Source organism: Acinonyx jubatus, chromosome D4, assembly GCF_027475565.1.
Source record: "Acinonyx jubatus isolate Ajub_Pintada_27869175 chromosome D4, VMU_Ajub_asm_v1.0, whole genome shotgun sequence".
Classification (NCBI taxonomy): domain Eukaryota; kingdom Metazoa; phylum Chordata; class Mammalia; order Carnivora; family Felidae; genus Acinonyx; species Acinonyx jubatus.
In genome coordinates, this window is record NC_069391.1 from 37,253,866 (window position 1) to 37,272,963 (window position 19,098).

The 19,098-nt window shown below is 39.1% G+C and overlaps 1 long non-coding RNA gene across 1 annotated transcript in view; it reads right to left on the bottom strand.

Moving 5' to 3' along the window:
• The window catches only part of LOC128312178 (uncharacterized), an 81,741-nt gene extending 63,100 nt beyond the window's left edge, over positions 1 to 18,641 (bottom strand). The window contains exons 1-2 of the long non-coding RNA XR_008291130.1: positions 16,034 to 18,641; positions 9,587 to 9,682 (exon numbers count right to left, since the gene is read on the bottom strand). This is a non-coding gene — a long non-coding RNA (uncharacterized LOC128312178). The remainder of the gene's footprint in view (positions 1 to 9,586; positions 9,683 to 16,033) is intronic.
• Between the last annotated feature and the right edge of the window lie 457 nt (positions 18,642 to 19,098).

A 19,098-nucleotide genomic window follows, 5' to 3' on the forward strand; every position in this document is an offset into this window, starting at 1 on the left:
GGCACTGAGTATACAGCAATGAACACAAGAGGAAAAAACAAATTCTTTAATGAGCTTATATTGATGGTACACTAGGAAGGAAGATAAAAGAAGCATGATTTAAAAATATAATATGTAGAAGATGACCAAATGTATGCAAAAAATCAGGATAAGAGGTTTGGGGAAGACTTAGGTGGGGTGCAATTTTAAATAGGAGGTTCAAGCCAGGTCTCATTAAAAAATTAGCGTGGGCATGGACTAGAGAGAGATGAGAAAATAAATCACTTGAATGACTGAGGAAATTTCAAGTCAGAAACATGAATTGTCTGGAGGCTGGAGCATGCCTGAGGTATTCCAAGGAAGGACAGTGAGCCTGAAGCAGAATAATCTAGGGGGAAAGTAATAGAGGACAAGGTCAGAGCAGTAAAGGGGCCAAATGGGGAAAGGCCTAGAAGATCAATGCAAAGACACTGATTTTTTCAGTAAATGGAAGTTGCTATTAGAAGATCTCCTTAGATCTAACTAATGTTTTACTTTATTTTTCAATATAAAAATGATTTTATTTCTATTATACACAATGAAATAGAGGTTAAAATTTCAAAAAATACCATTTTCAATAACATCAATGTATGGAAATACTTAAGAATAAATCTGACAGGGAAGAGCCAAGATGGCAGAACAGCATGGAAGTTTTCTGTGTGTCTCACGTCCATGAAATACAGCCAGACCAACACTAAACCATCTTGCACACCTAGAAAACTGATCTGAGGATTAACAACAAACTGCACAACCTGAACCACAGAATTCAGCAGGTGCACAACGTGGAGAGGTGAACTTGGGGAGCGAGAAGCCGTGGGAAGGAAGGTGCTTTTGCAGGTGGAGAGAACATGGAGAAGGGGGGTGGAGAATATGGGAAAAGCATCCCTCCCCAAAAGCAGCTGGAGAAAAAGTGGAAAATTGGAAATAGCCACAGGGACTAAACCAAAAAGGGAGAAAGGAGAAAGGAGAGGGTTTAAATTCCAGTAAGATGTAAACATGGGGAGCTCAGAGAGTCTGAAACTCCGCAGCTCGATACCTGGTGGTGCTCTGGTGGGAAGAGCAAATCCCCGGGAGCAGAGTGGGGTCAGGGAGGTCCTTTGGCCTCACGGGGAGAAGCCATTCCACTGCTGGAAGGACATTTGGTAGAGGTTGTGAGGCAACCTGAGCCCAGCATACACCAGAGAATGGCTGCATTCACTGGTGCTGGAACAAGGTCATAAGGGGGGAAGACTGGTGCCAGATGTGTGTTGTGATTTTCCATAATCCCTGAAAAGCTGCTGCTACACTATCTCATGAACTTTTTCTGGGGCAGGCTGGCACCTGGCTGCAGTCTCGGGGCACCAGCAACAACAGGGTCCAGTGGGCGTTCCTGGGTGCAGTCGACATTCAGCCATTGCTCGGTGAGACCCTCCCACAGAGGGGCAGAACGGGTCAAAGCCACAGTCCTTCAGAAGTAAGGGACCAGGGAAAACAGCCACATCTGAGACAAAACTTGGGAGAGAGTTACTGCCTGGGGACTGGCCATGGGCAGTGAAAAAGCAGGGAGTGGCCGAAAGCTGAAGACAGAGGATGGGTGCGCGATTGCTGATCAGGGAGAACAAAGTTCTGATACTAGAGACTGGGTAGCTGCCATTTTCACCACTCCTGCGCATGTACATACGCACCTAGTAGCACCACAACACTCCACCCAGTAGGCAGTAGCGCCATCTAATGGAGAACGAAGCCATTACACTGAGCCCTGCCCAATTGGGCAAACCTCGCTATTCAAGAACACAAGTCTCCCTGCCTACTTAGTTTATGGACTATAAAGTACATAGGGGAAAGCAAAGTAATTTCAGTCCTATTTCAATCTGTTAGGTCCATCTATCCAATTTTCTTTCTTTCTTTTTTTTGTTCTCTTTTTCACTTCCTTTTCTTCAATACAGAAAGAAAAAATTCATTTTTATTTTCAATTTTTATTAAAAATATTTTCCTTTAATTTTTTTACTATATTTTTTCCTTTTATGTAAAATTTTCAAATTCTATTGTACTTCCATCATCTTATTTTAGTCTACTACAGTGTAGACTAAACTTTTTAAAACTTTCAAACAACTTCTTTTTTTCTTTTTAATTTCTTTTCTTGAATACAGAAAGAGAAAAAAGCATTTTTATTTTTAACGTTTATTAAAAATATTTTTCTTTAATTTTTTTCTACTATATTCTTTACTTTGTGTAAATTTTTTCATATTCTAGTTTACTCCCATCATCTCATTTTAGTCTACACTTCAGTGTATTAATTTTTTCAAATTCTCAAATGATTTATTCCCCTCCACCCCTTTTTATCTTTAATCTGTCAAACCATTTTCAACACCCAGACCAAAACACCTCGGATCTAGAATCATTTAAAGAAGGATTTGTGTGTGTGTGTGTGTGTGTGTGTGTGTGTGTGTGTATTTAATTTTAATATTTTTATAATTTTAATTTTTTAATTAAAAATTTTCTACCTCATTAATTCCTCTTCTCCCTTCGAAATGACAAAATGAAGGAATTTGCCCCAAAAGAAAGAACATGAAGAAATGACAGCCAGGGATTTAACCAGCACACATACAAGCAAGATGTCTGAACCAGAATTTAGAATCACGATAAAAAGAATACTAGCTGGAATAGAAAATCGATTAGAATCCCTTTCTGCAGAGATAAAAGAATTAAAAAATAGAATGAAATTAAAAGTGCTATAACTGAGGCGCAATCACAGATGGATGCAGTGGCGGCAAGGATGGATGAGGCAGAACAGAGAATCAGCTATACAGAGGACAAACTTAGAATAATGAAGCAGAAAAAATAGAGGGAGATTAAGGCAAAAGAGCACGATTTAAGAATCAGAGAAATCAGTGACTCATTAAAAAGGAACACCATCAGAATCAGAGGGATCCCAGAAGAGGAAGAGAGAGAAAAAGGGGTAGAAGTGTTATGTGAGCAAATCATAGCAGAAAACTTTCCTAACCTGGGGAAAGACACAGACATCAAAATCCAGGAAGCACAGAGGACCCCCATTAGATTCAACAAAAACTGACCATCAACAAGGCATATCATAGTCAAATTCACAAAATACTCAGGAAAGGAGAAAATCATGAAAGCAGCAAGGGAAAAAAAGTCCCTAACCTACAAGGGAAGACAGATCAGGTTTGCAGCAGACCTATCCACAGAAACTTGGCAGGCCAGAAAGGAGTGGCAGGATATAATAAATGTGCTGAAACAGGAAAATATGCAGCCAAGAATTCTTTATCCAGCAAGGCTGTCATTTAAAATAGGAGAGATAAAAAGTTTCCCAGACAAAAAAAATTAAAGGAGTTTGTGACCACTAAACCAGCCATTCAGGAAATTTTAAGGGGGACTCTCTGAGGGGAGAAAAGATGAAAAAAAAATATATATATATAATATACATATATACACATATATACATATATACGTGTATACACATATATGCGTATATATACACATACACATATACGTACATATAAATATATATACATATATATTGTATATATACATGTATATATAATATACATATGTGTGTATATACGTGTGTGTGTATACACACACATATACATATATATAAAAATAAGTAAATACCAAAAGCAACAAAGATTACAAAGGACCAGAGAACACCACCAGAAACTCCAACTCTACAAGAAACATACTGGCAATAAATTCATATCTTTCAGTACTCACTCTAAATGTCAATGGACTCAATACTGCAATCAAAAGACATAGGGTAACAAAATGGATAAGAAAATAAGATCCATCTATATGCTGTTTACAAGAGACCCACTTTAGACCTACAGATACCTTCAGATTGAGAGTAGGGGATGAAGAGAAGTAAGGGGATGGAGAACTATCATGCTAATGGTGAACAAAAGAAAGCCGGAGTAGCCATACTTATATCATACAATCTAGACTTTAAAATAAAGACTGTAACGAGATGCAGAAGGGCATTATATAATAATTAAAGTGTCTATCCACCCTGAAGACCTAACAATTGTAACCTTTAGGCGCCAAATGTGGAAGTACCCAGATATATAGATCAATTAATCACAAACATAAAGAAACTCATCAATAGTAATACCATAATAGTAGGAGATTCAACACCCCACTCACGGCAATGGACAGATCATCTAATCAAAAAATCAACAAGGAAACAATGGCTTTGAATGACACACTGGACCAGATGGACTTAACAGATATATTCAGAACATTTCATCCTAAAACAGCAGAATATACATTCTTCTCCAGTGCACATGGAACGTTCTCCAGAATAGATCATATACTCAGACACAAATCAGCCCTAAGTAAGTAGAAAAAGATAGAAATCATACCGTGCATATTTTCAGACCACAACGCTATGAAACTTGTAATCAACCACAAGAAAAAATTTGGAAAGGTAACAAATACTTGGAGACTGAAGAACATTCTACTAAAGAATGAATGGGGAACCAAGAAGTTAAAGACGAAATTAAAAAGTATATGGAAGTCAGGGGCGCCTGGGTGGCTCAGTCACTTGAGCATCCAACCGGTTCACATCACAATCTCATAGCTCATGGGTTCGAGCCCCACATTAGGCTTTGCACTGGCAGCACAGAGCCTACTCTGGATATTCTGTCTCCCTCTCTCTCTGCCCCGCCCCCACTCACATGCTCGCACACATGCAGGCATGCACTCTCTCTCAAAAATAAAAAAACATTAAAAAAAATTTTAAAAATAAAAACAAAAAAAAGTATAAGGAACTCAATGAAAATGATAGCACCACGACCCAAAACCTATGGGACGCAGCAAAGGCAGTCATAAAAGAAAGTATATAACAATCCAGGCCTTCCTAAAGAAGGAAGAAAGGTCTCAGATACACAACCTAACCTTATGCCTTAAGGAGCTGGAAAAAGAACAGCAAATAAAACCCAAAACCAGCAGAAGACAGGAAATAATAAAGATTAGAGCAGAAATTAATGCTATCCAAACCAAAAAAACAGAACAGATCAATGAAACCAGAAGCTGGTTCTTTGAAAGAATTAACAAAATTGATAAACCATTTGATCAAAAAGAAAAAGGAAAGGACCCAAATAAATAAAATCACGAATGAAAGAGGAGAGATCACAACCAACACAGCAGAAATAAAAACAATAAGAAGAGAATATTATGAGCAATTGTATGCCAATAAAATGGGCAATCTGGAAGAAATGGACAAATTCCTAGAAACATACACTACCAAAACTGAAACAGGAAGAAATAGAAAATTTGAAAAGACCCATAACCAGTAAGGAAATCGAATTAGTAATCAAAAATCCTCCAAAAAACAAAGAGTCCAGGGCCAGATGGCTTTCCAGGGGAACTCTACCAAACATTTAAGGAAGGGTTAACACCTATTCTCTTGAAGCTGTTTCAAAAAATAGAAATGGAAGGAAAACTTCCAAACTCTTTCTATGAAGCCAGCATTACCTTGATTCCAAAACCAGACAAAGACCCCACTAAAAAGGAGAACTATAGACCAATTTCCCTGATGAACATGGATGCAAAAATCCTCAACAAGATATTAACCAACTGGATCCAACAATACATTAAAAAAATTATTCACCATGACCAAGGGAGATTTATACCTGGGATGCATGGTTGGTTCAATATCCACAAAACAATTAACATGATTCATCACATCAATAAAAGAAATGTCAAGAACCAAATGATCCTCTCAATAGATGCAGAGAAAGAATTTGACAAAATATAGCATCCTTTATTGATAAAAACCCTCAAGTAGGGATAGAAGGAGCATACTTCAAGATCATAAAAGCCATATATGAACGACCCAATGCTAATATCATCCTCAATGGGGAAAAACTGAGAGCTCTCCCCCTAAGGTCAGGAACAAGACTGGGATGTCCACTCTCACCACTGTTATTCAACATAGTATTGGAAGTCTTAGCCTTAGCAATCAGACAACACAAAGAAAGAAAAGGCATCCAAGTCGGCCAGGAGGAGGTCAAACTTACACTCTTTGCGGATGACATGATACTCTATATGGAAAACCGAAAAGATTCCACCAAAAAACTGCTAGAATTGATCATGAATTCAGCAAAGTTGCAGGATATAAAATCAGCGCACAGAAATTGATTGCATTCCTATACACCAACAATGAAGCGACAGAAAGAGAAATCAAAGAATCGATCCCATTTACAGTTGCACAAAAAAACCATAAAATACCTAGGAATAAATCTAACCAAAGAGGTGAAAAATTTATATGCTGAAAACTATAGAAAGCCTATGAAAGAAATTGAAGAAGACACAAAAAAATGGAAAACGACTTCATGCTCCTGTATAGGAAGAACAAATTTACAAAGATATAAAAGATCTGTATGCTGAAAACTATAGAAAGCTTATGAAGGAAATTGAAGAAGATATAAAGAAATGGAAAAACATTCCATGCTCATGGATTGGAAGAATAAATACTGTTAAAATGTCAATACTACCCAAAGCTATCTACACATTCAATGCAATCCCAATCAAAATTGCACCAGCATTTTTCTCAAAGCTAGAACAAGCAATCCTAAAATTTGTGTGGAACCACAAAAGGCCCCGAATAGCCAAAGTAATATTGAAGAAGACCAAAGCAGGAGGCATCACAATCCCAGACATTAGCCTCTACTACAAAGCTGTAATCATCAAGACAGCATGGTATTGGCACAAAAACAGACACAGAGGCCAATGGAATAGAATAGACTCTAGAATTGGACCCACAAAAGTATGGGCAACTAATCTTTGACAAAGCAGGAAAGAATATGCAATGGGCAAAAGACAGTCTCTTTAACAAATCATGCTGGGAGAACTGGACAGCAACATGCAGAAGGATGAAGCTAGACCACTTTCTTACACCATTCACAAAAATAAACTCAAAATGGATAAAGGACCTGAATGTGAGACAGGAAACCGTCAAAACCCTAGAGGAAAAAGCAGGAAAAAAAACCTCTCTGACCTCAGCTGCAGCAATGTCTTACTCGACACATCTCCAAAGGCAAGGGAATTAAATGCAAAAATGGAATATTGGGACCTCATGAAGATAAAAAGCTTCTGCCCTGCAAAGGAAACAATCGACAAAACTAAAAGGCAACCGACGGAATGGGAAAAGATATTTGCAAATGACATATTGGACAAAGGGCTAGTATCCAAAATCTATAAAGAACTCACCAAACTCCACACCCAAAAAACAAATAATCCAGAGAAGAAATGGGCAGAAGACATGAATAGACACTTCTCTAAAGAAGACATCCAGATGGCCAACAGGCACATGAAAAGATGCTCAACGTCACTCTTCATCAGGGAAATACAAATCAAAACCACACTACGATATCACCTCACACCAGAGTGGCTAAAATGAACAAATCAGGAGACTAGATGCTGGAGAGGATGTGGAGAAACGGGAACCCTCTTGCACTGTTGGTGGGAATGCAAATTGGTGCAGCCACTCTGGAAAACAGTGTGGAGGTTCCTCAAAAAATTAAAAATAGATCTACCCTATGAACCCAGCAATAGCACTGCTAGGAATTTACCCAAGGGATACAGGAGTGCTGATGCATAGGGGCACTTGTACCCCAATGTTTACGGCAGCACTTTCAACAATAGCCAAATTATGGAAAAAGCCTAAATGTCCATCAACTGATGAATGGATAAAGAAATTGTGGTTTATATACACAATGGAATACTACTTGGCAGTGAGAAAGAATGAAATCTGGCCTTTTGTAGCAATGTGGATGGAACTGGAGAGTGTTATGCTAAGTGAAATAAGTCATACAGAGTAAGGCAGATACCATATGTTTTCGCTCTTATGTGGATCCTGAGAAACTTAACAGAAGACAATGAGGGAGAGGAAGGGGGAAAAAAAAGTTGGAGTGGGAGGGAGCCAGACCATAAGAGACTCTTAAAAACTGAGAACAAACTTAGGGTTGATGGGGGGTGGGAGGAAGGGGAAAGTGATGGGCATTGAGGAGGGCACTTGTTGGGATGAGCACTGGGTGTTGTATGGAAACCAGTTTGACAATAAATTTCATATATTAAAAAATAATAATAATAAATAAATAAATTAATTAAAAATAAATAAATAAATCACTATACTCTAAATAAATAAATCTGACATATGATGTGCAAGAACATTGAAAACCAGAAAACATAGCTGAAAGAAATTAAAGAACTAAATAGATGGAGAGATATACCTTGTTCCTAGACTGAAAGACTCAATGATGTTAAGACTGTAACGTTAAGATGCTGTAAGTCTCCCCAAGTTGATCTATAGATTTAATGCAATATCAGGTATAATACCAGTAGGCTTTCCCTCTCCCACATATATACACACGATTTTAGTAAGTTTGTCATAGTTGAATTTTCCTACAATGCTAAACTAATTAAAAATGTTAAGAATATTTAAAATATGTGTACAAAAATTCATAACATTGTGTAAGTTAAACATGTTATTTACATCAGCACCAGAAATTATTATACTTTTAATAATCTAAGTTTAATTGAAGCAAAATAATTTTTAAAATATTTTTAAAAAGTAGAATTCTTAAGTAATGTTTTAAAGGGATCACTTAGTCTGTGTTGTTAACAACAGTGTTGGGGGTAAAGACTTGGGTAGAAGCAGGGAGATTAGTTATGAAATTATTCCAGTAATGATAGGAGCAGAGGAGACTAAAATGTTTTTTTAATGTTTATTTCTTTTGAGAGAGAGAGAGAGAGAGAAAGAGAGTGAGCAGGGAATGGGCAGAGAGAAAGGGAGACACAGAATCTGAAGCAGGCTCCAGGCTCTGAGCAGTCTGCATAGAGCCCAATGCGGGGCTCGAGCTCATGAATTGCAAAGTCATGTCCTGAGCTGAAGTCGGATGCTTAACCAATTGAACCACCCAGGCTCCCTGAGACTAGAAGTGTTTAGATGCTGGATTCATTTTGAAGTAGAGACAATAGGATACTGATATCCATTTACTGATAGATTGGATGTGGACAGTTAGAAGAAATAAAACATCAAGAATAACACCAATGTTTTGGCCTAAACATCTGGCAACATGGAGTTGTCATTAACTGATGTGAGAAATGCTAGGGCAGGAGTAGGGTGGTGTGTGTGATTAGTGGTGTTGGTGGTAGTGGGGTAATCAGGAGTTCACTTTTACACAGAGATAGATCTTGGACTTTCAAGTGTATATGTTGATTAGATGATTTGGGCATAGGACCTTGTAGTTCAGAGAAGAGATCTGGCACACAGACAGACAACTAGATAAATAGATATACACTGATAATGATTGATTGATACATGATAGATAGATAGATAGATAGATAGATAGATAGATAGATGATAGATGCATTTAAAATCATGAACCATGAGAGTGGGCTGGGGAGACACATAAACTATTACATTAGTGTGATGAGTGCTATCATGTGTGGAGTCCTGTCCCAGGAGGAGGTACTCAGCTGACGAGGATGGGGTCACATAAAGGTTTCACAATAAAAATGACCTTGAAAGGCATCTTACATTCAACAGTTAAAATATTTGAGTACTTACTATCTTTCAGGAACTATGACAGTCACCAAGACATAGGCCTTGCCTCCATGTAGATCATGATCTCATAGGGTAGACGGTCTCACATGCCCAAATTGTCTAATCAAAATAAACACATGGATGTCCAATATTAATCTCAAAAGTGAACTCCTGGTTTCCTATTCCCACTGAATCACACATACCAGACCTGACAGAAAGACAGAGACTGCTGTGAGTGAATGGGATGAATCTCTGTTTTGGATACCTCGTATTTCTCAGGAGGTGGCACCTCTGTTTTCTCCCCCTTCTGACCTACCACACAGGAGCCAAAAGCTAGAGGAAGTGCAGGAAGTGCTGTAGTCTCCCGATGATGTGGTATGGGGGACTGTGGGACACTCTTGCCTCACCGATTCCTAAGGAAATCCAGGATGACTCAACATCTCATCAAACCAAGAGACGGTGGCAAGACTTCTCTTCCACTGATAGAACCCCAGCACTCAGCACAATGTGTCCGCTGCTAGCTAGAAAATACAGGATGGGAAGAGGCATGAATGTGCCCCTACCCTAAATGGTGTGTGCCTAAGGGATGGGGGCCCAGATACTGTTGTGGCCCTCAGGTGAGGAGGCACAAGGCCCAATCCTGCTGAGGCAACACCCTCCAAGTGTTTTTGTAAAGCATCCAAGAGATCATAGGAGGTCTTATGACAGGCACATCCTCCTGCCTGTGGGAAATTGGGCAGAGAGCCACGTAGGAGGATGTCCAGGACTCAGAAGGGTCACAGCAGCATCAAGTGAAAAGCCAAGGTTAATGTGCACACATCCTGGCTTAGGTGGAGCAGGTCCTTTCCATGGTCCCCCACAGGCTCCTACCTGACCCCAGCAGATGTCTGTCATGGAAAAATGGAAGTTTCAAACAACTGACCACAACTACTTGACTTTAATTCCTGCTCACCCTGGCAGGGAAGTTACAGAATACTCTGAGCACAGGAGTGAGTGTATGAGCCTTCATCTCTTTGCTCTTGTTCAACGTGGTCATGCCAGCCTCTTGCAAGAAGGGGACGAGGATTCCACGAGCATGATTGGAAACTCCCTGCCCTATTCAAATTCCCAACCTGTTGGAGATGCTCAGATTCAAGGGCTCAGTTATCTTTGCTTGTCTACTCAAAACTGTAGTCTCTCTACTCTGTAGGTCTTTGGGTAAAATATCCCCTGCCCCTAAGTTCCTACATCCTCTGCATCTCATCTTCCTTTCCATAGCTTCATCGCTATTTTGGCCTAACTTCCCATTGCTACCCTATCTATACTTGCCCCTCCCTGTCCAGGCTGAATCCCTGGAAGGATGATAATAATATATAAATGTAGTAGTGAAAAACTGCAAGTTACAAAAATAATATTATAGTCTCATTTTAAAAAAATTAATATGGGCACCTGGGTGGTTCATTTGGTTAAGCATCTGACTTCAGCTCAGGTCATGATCTCACAGTTCATGATTTCAAGCCCTGCATCAGGCTCTGTGCTAACAGCTCAGAGTCTGGAGCCTACTTCAGATTCTGTGTCTCCCTCTCTCTCCCTGCCCCTCCCCCACTCATGCTCTGTCTTTCTCTAAAATAAATAAACATTTAAAAATGTTTTTAATTTATAGATTCATTTTTAGAGCAGTTTTAGGTTTGCAGAAATATTGAGCAGCAAATACAGGAATTCCCATATACCCATTCCCATCCTTGGCCACATACAGTTTCCTCTGTTATTAACATCTTGTATGTAGTCTGGTATATTTTTTAAAATTGATGAGCCAATACTGATGCATTATTGTTAACCAAAGTTCATAGTTTACCTTAGGATTTATTTGTGTTATACATGCTATGGGTTTTGACCAATATATAATGATGTGTATCCACCATTAAGGTATCATACAAAATAGTTTCTATATCTAAGAATCCCCTATTCATCCATTTTTCCCTCTCCTCAAACTCTTGGCAACCACTCTCCTTTTTTTGAAATTGTGGTAAAAGATACATAACATGAAATTTACCATTTTAACAAGTTTTAAGTGTACAATTCAGTAGCATTAAGTACATTCACAATGTTGTATAACCATCATCACTATTTCTAAAACTTTTTCATCAACCCAAACAGAAACTCTGTACCCATTAAATAGTAACCCACTATATCACCCCACCCTACCCAGCATCTTGTAACTTCTATTTTCTATCTCTGTCAGTTTCCTTATTTTAGATACTTCATATAAGAGGAATCATGCAATATTTATCCTTTTGTGTCTGGCTTATTTAGCTTAGCATAATGTATTCAAGGTTCATCTATACTGTAGCATGTATCAGAATTTAATTTTTTATGCTAACTATTCCATTTTGTGTATATATTACATTTTGCTTATCCATTTATCCGTTAATGGACACTTGGATTATTTCCACTTTTAACTACCATGAAAAATGCTGCTAAGAAAACTAGGGTGTAAGTATCTGCTTGAGTCCCTGCTTTCTATTCCTTTGAATATGTACCTAGAAATGAAACTGTTGGATCATATGGTAAATCTTTAACTTTTAGAAAAACTGCCACCAAATTGTTTTCTCCCCTGCATTTCCACCAGCAATGAATGAGAGATCTTATTGCTCCATGTCCTCACCAGCATCTGTTGTTGTCAATGGCCTGGATTTTGGCCATTCTAATAGGTATGCAGTAGTATCTTATAGTGGTTTAAATTTTCAATTCTCTAGTGACATATAATGTGGAATATCTTTTGATATGCCATCTGTATCTTTTTTGGTGAGGTTTTGTCTATTTAAAAAAGTTTTTATTTTATTTTTTGAGAGAGCGTCGAAGTAGGGGAGGGGCAGAGAGCGCCGGGGACAAAAGATGTATGATCTGAAACAGGCCTTGTGCTGACAGCAGCGAGCTCATGGAGCCCAGGGAGCCCAGTGAGCCCAGCAAGCCCAGTGCTCAAACTCACAAACTGTGAGATCACAACCTGAGTCAAAGTTGGTCACTTAAACAAAACCCCTCTTTTGTCCATTTTTAAATTGAGGTGTTCAGGTACCTGGCTGTCTCAGGCAGTTAAGGGACCAATTCCTGGTTTTAGCTCAGGTCATGATCTCACAGTTTGTGAGTTCAAGCCTTGCATGGGGGTCTGCACTCACAGTGCAGAGCAGGGGAGGAGCCAACATGGTGGAACAGCATGGAAGTTTTTTGTGTGTCTCGTGTCCATGAAATACAGCCAGACCAACACTAAACCATCCTGCACACGTAGAAAACTGATTGGAAGATTAGCACAACAATCTGCACAACCTGAACCACAGAATTCAGCAGGTACGTGGTGCAGAGGGGTGAACTTGGGGAGCAAGAAGGCACAAGAAAGGAGGTGCTTTTGTGAGTGGAGAGAGAAGAGAGACGGGGGTTGGGGGAGAATATGGGAAAAGCACCATCCCCAAAGGCAGCTGGAGAGAAAGTGGAAAATTGGAAATAGCCACAGGGGCTAAACTAAAAAGGGAAAAAGGAGAGAGTTTAAATTCCATTAAGACTGTAAACAGGGGGAACACAAAGGTTGCAACACTGCAGCTCAATACCTGGTAGTGCTCTGGTGGGAAGGGTGATTCCCAGGAACAGAGTGGGGTCCAGGAGGTTCTCAGGCCACAAGGGGAAAAACGGTTCCGCTGATGGAAGGACATTTGGTAGAGACTGGTAAAGCCACCGTGTCCCAGCAGACCCAGAAGGTGGCCACATTTGCTGGTGCTGGGGCAAGGTCATTAAGAGTGAAGACTGGTGCCAGATGTGTGTTGTGATTTTTCCATAATCCCTGAAACGCTGCTGCTACACTATCTCATGAAATTTTCTGGGGTGGGCTAGTACATGGCCACAGTCTCCGGGCACCGGCAACAACAGGGTCCAGCGGGCGTTCCTGGGTGCAGCCGACATTTGGCCATTGCTCGGTGAGACTCTCCCACAGAGGGGCAGAACACGTCAAAGCCGCAGTCCTTCAGAAATAAGGGGCCAGGGAAACCAGCCGCATCTGAGACAAAACTTGGGAGAGAGGTGCTGCCTAGGGCCTGGTCACTGACAGGGAAAATGCAGGGAGTGGACAAAAACTGAAGACAGAGGACAGGTGTGTAACTGCTGATTCCAGAGAACAGAGTTCCGATACTGGAGACTGGGTAGCTGGGTGGCACCATTTTCACCACTCCCGTGCATGCGCATTACGAGCACCACAACACTCCACCCAGTAGGTGAACAGCGCCATCTAGTGGAGAACAGAGCCATTACACTGAGCCCCGCCCAACTGAGCAAACCTTGCTATTCAAGAACACAAGTCTCACTGCCTAGTCTATCACTATAAAGCGCTACATAGTCTGACTTCTGGGGGAAAACGAAGTAATTTCAGTCCTATTTCAATCTGTTAGCAGGTCCATCTATTCACTTTTCTTTCCTCTTTTTCTCCTTTTACACTTCTTTTTTCTTGAATACAGAAAGAGAAAAACTTCATTTTTATTTTCAATATGTATTGAAAATAATTTTCCTTAAAATTTTTTTACTATATTTTCTACTTTTGTGTAAAATTTTTCAAATTCTATTTTACTTCCATCAATTTATTTTACTACTTGTGTATTTACCTTTTCAAATTTTCAAGCAATTTGCTTTTTTCTCTTCTTTTTTTTTCATTTCTCTTTTTCTTGAATGCAGAAAGGGAAAAGCTTCATTTTTACTTTCAATTCCTTTTTTTTTTAATGTTTATTCATTTTTGACAGAGAGAGAGAGAGAGACAGAGCATGAGTGGGGGAGGGGCAGAGAGAGAGAGAGACATAGAATCTGAAACAGGCTCCAGGCTCTGAGCTGTCAACATAGAGCTCGATGTGGGGCTCGAACTCACAGACTGTGAGATCATGACCTGAGCCAAAGTCGGACGCTCAACCGACTGAGCCACCCAGGCGCCCCTTGCTTTCAATTTCTATTCAAAGTATTTTTCTTTAATTTTTTTCACTATACTTTTTGCTTTTATGTAAATTTTCCAAACGCTATTTTGCTTCCATATTATTTTAGTCTACTTCAGTGTATACATTTTTTCAAATTCTCAAACAATTTCCTCCCCCCCCTTTGTTATCTCTAATCTGTCAAATCACTTTCAACATCCCGACCAAAACACAACTAGGATCTAGCATCATTTATTCAATTTTGTGTGTGTGTGTTTAATTTTTTAATTTTAATATTTTTAATTGTAATTTTTCTACATCTAATTCCCTTTCTCCCTTCAAACTGACAAAATGAAGAAATCCACCCCAAAAGAAAGAGCACAAAGAAACGACAGCCAGGGATTTAACCAACACAGATACAAGCAAGATGTCTGAACCAGAATTTAGAATCACAATAATAAGAATACTAGCTGGAGTCAAAATAGATTAGAATCCCTTTCTGCAGAGATAAAAGAAAAAATAGAATGAAATTAAAAATGCTATAACTGAGATGCAATCACGGATGGATGCAGCAGCAGCAAGGATGGATGAGGCAGAACAGAGAACCAGCTATATAGAGGACAAACTAATAGAGAATAATGAAGCAGAAAAAAAGAGGGAGATTAAGGCAAAAGACCACGATTTAAGAATCAGAGAAAACAGTCACTCGTTAAAAAGGAACACCATCAGAATCACAGGGATCCCAGAGGAGGAAGAGAAAAAGGGGTAGAAGGGTTATGTGAGCAAATCATAGCAGAAAACTTTCCTAACCTGGGGAAAGACACAGACATCAAAATCCAGGAAGCACAGAGGACCCCCATTAGATTCAACAAAAACTGACCATCAACAAGGCATATCATAGTCAAATTCACAAAATGCTCAGGAAAGGAGAAAATCATGAAAGCAGCAAGGGAAAAAAGTCCCTAACCTACAAAGGAAGACAGATCAGGTTTGCAGCAGACCTATCCACAGAAACTTGGCAGGCCAGAAAGGAGTGGCAGGATATAATAAATGTGCTGAATCAGAAAAATACACAGCCAAGAATTCTTTATCCCACAAGGCTGTCATTCAAAATAGGAGAGATTAAAAGTTTCCCAGACAGGATGGCAGAACAGCACGGAAGCTTTTTGTGTGTCTCATGTCCAAGAAATACAGCCAGACCAACACTAAACCATCCTACACACCTAGAAAACTGATTGGAAGATTAACACAACAATCTGCACAACCTGAACCACAAAATTCAGCAGGTACACAACATGAAGAGTTGAACTTGGGGAGCAAGAAGCTGCAAAAGGTAGGGAACCCCATTTGCGGGCTGAGAGAGGATGGAGACTGGGCGGGGGAGAATACAGGAAAAGCACCCCTCCCCAAAAGCAGCTGGAGAGAAAGTGGAAAATTGGAAACAGCCACAGGGACTAAACTAAAAAGGGAGAGAGGAGGAAGGAGAGGGTTTAAATTCCATTAAGACTGTAAACAAGGGGAGCAAAAAAGCTGCAACTCCGCAGCTCAATACCTGGTGGTGCTCTGGTGTAAAAGGTGAATCCCCAGGAACAGAGTGGAGGCCGGGAGGTTCTCTGACCACACAGGGAAAAGCAGTTCCACTGCTGGAAGGACATTTGGTAGAGGCTGTTGAAGCCACCTGGTCCCAGCAGACCCCAGAAGGCAGCCACGTTCGCTGGTGCTGGGGCAAGGTCATTAAGGGTGAAGCCTGGTGCCAGATGTGTGTTGCAGTTTTCCATAATCCCTGAAACACTGATGCTACACTGTCTCACGATCTTTTTTGGGGGTGGGCTGGCACCTGGCTGCAATCTTAGGGCACCGGCAGCAGCAGGGTCCAGCGGGCATTCCTGGGTGCAACCAACATTCAGCCATTGCTCATTCAGCCATTGCTCAGTGAGACCCTCCCACAGAGGGGTGGAATGGATCAAAGCCACAGTCCTTCAGAAGTAAGGGGCCAAGGAAAACAGCCACATCTGAGACAAAACTTGGGGGAGAGGTACTGCCTGGGGCCTGGTCACAGAGAGTGGAAAAGCAGGGACTGGATGAGAGCTGAAGAGGAAGGATGGGTGCGTGACTGCTGATCCGGGAGAACAGACTGGTGGCTGGGTGGAGCCATTTTCACCACTCCTGCGCATGCGCATATGCACCTACAAGCTCTGCAACGATCCACCCCAGTAGGCTAACAGCGCCATCTAGTGGAGAGTGGAGCTGTTACACCAAGCTCTGCCCAACCGGGCCAACTTCGCTCTTCAAGAACACAAATCTCCACGCTGGCTTAAGTTATGGACTACAAAGAACTACATGGACTGACCTCTAGGGGAAAACGAAGCAATTTTAGTCCTACTTCAATTTGTTGGCAGGTTCATCTATTCAATTTTTTTCTCTTTTTCCTTTTTCTCTTTTACAATTCTTTTCTTTTTTCTTGAATACAGTGAGAGAAAAATTCATTTTTATTTTCATTTTTATTAAAAATATTGTATTTTAATTTTTATTACTTTAATTTTTATTACTGTCTTTAATTTTTATTACTATATTTTTTACTTTTGTGTAAATTTTTTCAAATTCTACTTTACTTCCATCATTTCATTTTAGTCTACTTCAGTGTATTCACCTTTTCAAATTTTCAAAAATTTCCTTTCTTTCTTTTTCATTTTTTCTTTTTAATTTCTTTTTTTCTTGAATGCAGAAAGAGAAAAACTTCATTTTTACTTTCAATTTCTTTAAAAAATATTTTATTTAATTTTTAGCACTATATTTTTTCCTTTTATGTTAATTTTTTCAAATCCTATCTTACTCCCATCATTTTATTTCAGTCTACTACAGTGTATTCACTTTTTCAAATTTTCAGAAGATTTCTTTCTTTTCTTTTGTTCTTTTTTTTACCTTTTTTTTCTTTTCATTTCTCTTTTTTGTTAAATACAGAAAATGAAAAAATTCATATTTCTTTATAATTTTTATTAAAAATACTTTAATTTCTTATACTATATTGTCTACCTTTCTGTATATTTTTTCAAATTCTACTTTACCCATATCATCTCATTTTAGTCTACTTTAGTGTATTCATTTTATCAAAATCTCAAACAAAATCTCAAACAATGTCTTTTTTTTTCTCCTCCCCCCCTTTTTTTTCATTTCTCTAATCTGTCAAACCACTTTCAACACCCAGACCAAAACATACCTCAGATCTAGCATCATATATTCCATTTTTGTGTGTGTGTGTGTTTTTAATATTTAATTTGTAATTTTCATATTTTTTAATTTTAATTTTTTTAATTTCAATTTTTCTACCTCATTAATACTTTTTCTCCCTTCAAAATGACAAAACGAAGGAATTCACCCCAAAAGAAAGAGCACAAAGAAATGAAAGCCAAGGATTTAACCAACACAGATACTAGCAAGATGTCTGAACCAGAATTTAGAATCACGATAATAAGAATACTAGTTGGAGATGAAAATAGATTAAATCCCTTTCTGCAGAGATAAAAGAAATAAAAAATAGAATGAAATTAAAAATGCTATAACTGAGATGCAATCACGAATGGATGCAGCGGCAGCAAGGATGGATGAGGCAGAACAGAGAATCAACTATATAGAGGACAAACTTATAGAGAATAATGAAGCAGAAAAAAAGAGGGAGATTAAGGCAAAAGAGCACGATTTAAGAATCAGAGAAATCAGTGACTCACTAAAAACAAACACCATCAGAACCACAGGGGTCCCAGAAGAGGAAGAGAGAGAAAAAGGGGTAGAAGGGTTATGTGAGCAAATCATAGCGGAAAACTTTCCTAACCTGGGGAAAGACACAGACATCAAAATCCAGGAAACACAGAGGACTCCCATTAGATTCAACAAAAACTGACCATCAACAAGGCATATCATAGTCAAATTCACAAAATACTAAGGCAAGGAAAGAATCATGAAAGCAGCTAGGGAAAAAAGTCCCTAACCTACAAGGGAAGACAGATCAGGTTTGCAGCAGACCTATCCACAGAAACTTGGCAGGCCAGAAAGGAGTGGCAGGATATATTCAATGTGCTGAATCGGAAAAATGTGCAGCCAAGAATTCTTTATCTGGCAAGGCTGTCATTCAAAATAGAAGGAGAGATAAAAAGTTTCCCAGACAAACAAAAATTAAAGGAGTTTGTGACCACTAAACCACTGTGACCACTGGGACTCTCTGAGGGGAGAAAAGATGAAAATATATATATATATATATCTATATATATATATATATATATATATATATATATATATATATATCTCAAAAGCAGCAAAAGATTAGAAAGCACCAGAGAACACCACCAGAAACTCCAACTCTACAAGCATCATACTGGCAATAAATTCATATCTTTCAGTACTCTAAACGTCAATGGACTCAATGCTCCAATCAAAAGACATAGGGTAACAGAATGGATAAGAAAACAAGATCCATCTATATGCTGTTTACAAGAGACCCACTTTAGACCTAAAGACACCTACAGAGTGAAAATAAGGGGATGGAGAACTATCTATGAAGCTAATGGTCAACAAAAGAAAGCTGGAGTAGCCATACTTATATCAGACAATCTAGACTTTAAA